Source organism: Mus caroli, chromosome 4 (genome assembly GCF_900094665.2).
Source record: "Mus caroli chromosome 4, CAROLI_EIJ_v1.1, whole genome shotgun sequence".
Classification (NCBI taxonomy): domain Eukaryota; kingdom Metazoa; phylum Chordata; class Mammalia; order Rodentia; family Muridae; genus Mus; species Mus caroli.
Window position 1 is genome coordinate 46,489,457 of NC_034573.1, and position 5,434 is coordinate 46,494,890.

A 5,434-nucleotide genomic window follows, 5' to 3' on the forward strand; every position below is an offset into this window, starting at 1 on the left:
GTTTACAGCTTCCCAGCCAGAAGTAGCCTGAACTGGTATGTACTCAGGGTCAGCTCAGCAAAGGGTTTTTTTTGTTTTGTTTTGTTTTTTTTACCATAAAGACTGAACTATAATTGCTTGTTGAGTACAAAAATGCAAGTAACAGAATAAGATTTATAACACAATTCCATTAAAGTAGATTAGAAACATAGACTGGTGAGGCATTGAAACACTTTTTTTTTTTCAAGGCATTAAGATTATTAGCTGTGCAGAGGGTGGGAAGGGCTGAAGTGGTGGAACAATAGAAGCCATACTTAGAACGACGCAAGTGAGCAATAACCCACCATAGCCATGATCTGAGCCAGAAGAGGAGAAATCAGAAGTACTTAGAAAAAGACCCACACTGAGTTATTAACTTACATGGATTATACATATAAACTATGAGATCAAATTAACTGTTTGGGAAATGGTTTATTCCCTAACATTGATTCTTTCGGCTCATCTTTCCATAACAAAATTCCAAATAAAGATCCCGTGTAGGGACTAAAAAGGGGAGAAACACAAGGCTTGGCCAAGTGGCCACTGAGGCCAGGATTCTTCTGCCCAGACCAAGCAAGCCAAGAAACTGCACCTACTCCTTATGCAACAGATAGTGCTGCGTGGGACCCATGACACCTACACAACCATACATGGAGCACTAATGTCAACTGGAACCTTTCTTGGAAATGCATTGTCTTACTAATCAACCTGTTTCAACCAGGTTGCTTCTATGGTTCTCATACTTTAAGACACAGTTTAAAAGCAGGAATTATAGAGGTGCACAGGTCAGCAAAGGTTTTAATTACACAACAATATTAAGGGTGGCTAATTTTCCAGGTGCAGCATAGTATTTCAGAGGTTTGTCAGAGGAAAGGAGATGCCACTGTGGAAGAGGCTCATTCCAGTTTCCCAGAATACATACATCGCAAGAGGAGCATCCCGTGAAAGATGGGCTACAAGTCCCAATACCTGGTTGAGAATGGTATCTGCAAAGGAAAGCTGACTGGCAGAGGATTTTAAAACCCAAAGAGGGTAAATAAAACGTCTGCACAGCATAAGTAACAGTTAGCTCCACTAAATTGGCCACTCTTTAGTGGAAAATCACACATCCGAGAATATCAGGGCAGCACAAATTGATTTTGTAAGGTTTTTTTTTTCAATTTTTTATTAGATATTTTCTTCATTTACATTTCAAATGCTATCCCAAAAGTCCTCTATACCCTCCCCCTGCCCTGCTCCCCAACCCACCCACTCCCACTTCTTGGACCTAGTGTTCCCCTGTACTGGGGCATATAAAGTTTGCAAGACCAAGGGGCCTCTCTTTCCAATGAGGGCCTACTAGGCCATCTTCTGCTACACATGCAGCTAGAGCCACGAGCTCTGGGGGTACTGGTTAGTTCATATTGTTGTTCCAAGTATCGGATTGTAGAACCCTTCAGCTCCTTGAGTAGAAAGGTTTAGTTTTGTTTTGTTTTGTTTTGTTTTGTTTTTTATATTCGCTAAGTTTAATAAAAGTTTAATAAGTAGGTAGAGGAGTGTGAATGTGAGGAAAACTGGAAAAGTAATAAATTTTTAAAGCACTGAGAATTTATATATATGATCCTTGAACTAATTTTTATATAGTATCATGAATTTTTATATAGTATCATGATTCTAAATTTCTAGAATACATTTAATTAAAATACTAGGAGTGCATAGGGATATAAAATGAATAAATTGAAATTTTGATGAAGAGCAATACAATAAATAACACATTAAGATTAAAGAAAGAAAGAACATTATTTTCATGGTGACAAAACCATCATCATTATGTGTTCCAAGCTAACCCTGATAATGATGAGGCAGATTGAGGTCACAGACCTCTTTCCAGAATGCAAAGAGAACAAGAGATCATGACCTTTGTCATTTTCCTATCAAGTCCTCTTTCTTCCAAAACCATCACAGTGACTTCCATTGAAGGATATTCTGCAGCACATATGGATTATAGTCTTCAAAATTAGTCAAGATGGAAAGATGGGCCTGCTTCAAATAGAGAGATTCAGAGACTAAAAAGGCATGAACGTGCAATTCAACATAAGATTTTAACCAAGCATTTTGTTTAAAAAGGCATTATCAAAAAATGATCTAAAATTGATTGGAAGCTAGAGATTACATTGGCAGTAGATCCATTCCAAGGGGTTTATTATGGTCATAGAGAAAGTTTTGCTCATTTTTATGAAAAGCATAATACAACTGAAATAATGCGGTACTATGTTGACTGGGATCTCATGTGTAACCAAGAATACTTTTAACACATTTTCTGATCCAATCAGAAGGCAGTTGGTTACTGCACCGGTTATGTCAACTATTGCACAGATGGGCACATCTGGCAGGTTGGTCATGCTTCATAGTATCCACATCTGGGCAAAGCTAATGATACCTTTTCTCCCCCTGTAGCCCACACAGCACCCTCCAGTGCTTTAAAGACAGGACAGCTGGGAAGATGTTTCCAGCTTGGTACCAGCTTGCTTTCTAGGATCTTGTAGCAAAGACAGAGGTGTCTTCACCAGTAGGGTCTTATCCTCTATTTCTGGTGGACAATCAAAAGAATGGGCAAGGGCCTGGGGCATCCTGACCCACTTCTATAGAGGTATTCCATACCTGGGACTAGAGACTGTGTTCAGTAACCCTTTGCTTCAATGAGAAGCATGTTCAAAATGTAGAATAACTTGCTCCGATCCCTCTGTTGTATTTTTGAGTTACAAGACAGCAGGCTTCCATGTGACTTCTTTATACTCCTTCTGTCCTAGTTCATAATTCTCCTTAGCCAGGCAGTGGTGGTGCATGCCTTTAATCCTAGCACTTGGGAGGCAGAGACAGGCAAATTTCTGAGTTCAAGGCCAGTCTGGCTTATACAGTGAGTTTCAGCACAGTCAGGGCTACACAGAGAAACCCTGTCTTGAAAAACAAAAAAACAGAAAAAAAAAAAAAAGAATTCTCCAACACCACACTCTCATCTCCACAATCCCCAACTTACTTTTCCACCCACAGCCTTCACCTCCTTCCTTTTCCTATATTTTCTTATCACCTTTTCCTTCAGATAATCAATCCCTCCAAACCCACTCTCCACAGTAGGAGACCTATGCCTAGTACCATAAGACCACCTAATAATCCAGCTGCTTCCATTCCTTTAGATCCATGAATCTCCTTACACAATTCATATTTTATCCTCTATATTTTGCATTGGTATTTTGAACTCATGTTTTTAAGAGTTCTCTTCCACAGCATTAAGGGTTGTCCAGAAAGTCCCAGTGTTTACTATTTTGTTGCAACATTAGCTACATCTATGCCTCCTGGACTCCTTGTGTGCACATTGCTGAGCCCATCTGGTTACAATAGTATTGAAGACCACCATACAATCTCTTCAGTATCAAAAGATATTTTCATTAATACTGGATTCTTATGGATGTTCTAGCTTTGCTTCAGCTTCTAACCTCTTCCCTTTGTGTGTATGTGGGGTGTGTGTGTGTGTGTGTGTGTGTGTGTGTGTGTGTGTTGGGCACATGACTGTGTGCATGTGTGAGTGTGTATATGTGTGCATCTCTATGAGTGTGGATAGACTTGGTAACGATGGTTAGGGTATAGGAACAAATAGCCACTGAACCTGTGTGGCTTACCACAATCAAAGTTTACTTACTGGTTCTGTGGCATGTTTGATTTGTGTCAAATAGCATACAAATAAACTAGGGAATTGACACCGTAGTCACATAAACCACACCTAATTTTAATAAAAATTTTCCTACCCATAGACACTAATACACACACATCCTCACACCCTATTCAGTTTCACTACCAAAGCTCAATAATACACTGTATTGTGGACCATAAATGAAGAGTCAGAAGGGTGACAGCCAAAGAGGAAGAGTAAATTGAACCCCTTTCTAAAAATCTACAAGACTAAAATATAACAGGATTGCAAACAAGATAATTAAGCACAGATCAGTGTGCTGTGATAAACTAAGACATGACTCTGATTTATGTGGAAGTGAATTTAAATCCAGGATGAATAGTCAGCGTGACTAATGATATCTTATTAACATGGAATCATTGTATATGGAACAATAGTAAATATACTTAACTTCTGTTTTGTGATATTTACATGTTTAAATCAAATAACTTATTAAACATTCAGAATGCAATAGATGATGATGATAGATAGATAGATAGATAGATAGATAGATAGATAGATAGATAGGCAGACAGACATACAGACATAAAGTCTCAGAGCCCTTACTTTGCCTGCCTTTTACATATCATAATACTTATGCGCCATATTCTGTAATTCTTGTTCTCAATCCTCAGTGTTGCTGGGGAGTACTATGAGCTGGCTGACTGGAGATATAACTATTATATTTACTTTGGATTCTATTGATTCTCTGAGAACTTCAGAACATTTTCCTACAGAGTCCTTACACATTTGGGTCATTACAGAGTTTAAAATATTGCCACATCTGCCAGGTTCCCATACCACACTATTTCTCTGCCCCCTTGATCATTGTCTCTCAGAAGAGAATGCATGTTCTACAGTACTGAAAAGCTAAGGTCATCCTGGGGAAACGACTTTACCCTCTACCCTTCTCCCACATGCTTATACAGATACTCAGAAACAAATCATTCTTATTCCTAAGGAGGAGCAGTCTATTAAAATCTGTAAAGCCAGATGCAGCTGTATATATCTGTACTCCCATCTGCTCAGGAAGATGAGCAGAACGATCATAAATCTGAAGACATAGTGGTCAACAGTAAGATCTCATCTCTAAACAAATAAACATAAACAGGTTATTTTTAGAAGAAACTGACTCTCCAGTTTTTCCAAATATGCACATTCAGAATATAAAGAATAAAGACTATTTTGCCACTGGCTACTTCCATGTCTTCCATGGTATTTGCGCTTGCATTTCACTGTAAAGTATGGCCCATCTGCAGGTCACAGACCGTGACTTCTGCTGTCCTCAGCTAATTCTATCTTCTCTTCTTGTGTCTAGTCACCTGTAACCCCTGCCATCTCAATCAAAGTCCCTTCCTTTAATCTCTCCTCTCCTGAATCTGTTCACGGATTCACTCTTGAAACTAATGTTTCAGAGTGAAACTAATTCAATCACAATACTTTTGCTTACATAAATGAGGTGTTTATTTTATAAATATGGAAAGTGCTCACAATATCCTAAATTTAAAGCATTCTAAGATCAACCAAGCTATCAGGAACCACTCTTACATACATGTACACACACATATGTGTACACACATGTAGACACACATGCATGTGTGCATGTATGTGTGGGTTCTGTGATGTACTAAGATTAAATGATATTGGAATAGTGGGGATAGAAATTCCACTTTAAGGAAGACAGAAAGCACCGTGACCAAAAAAAAAAAA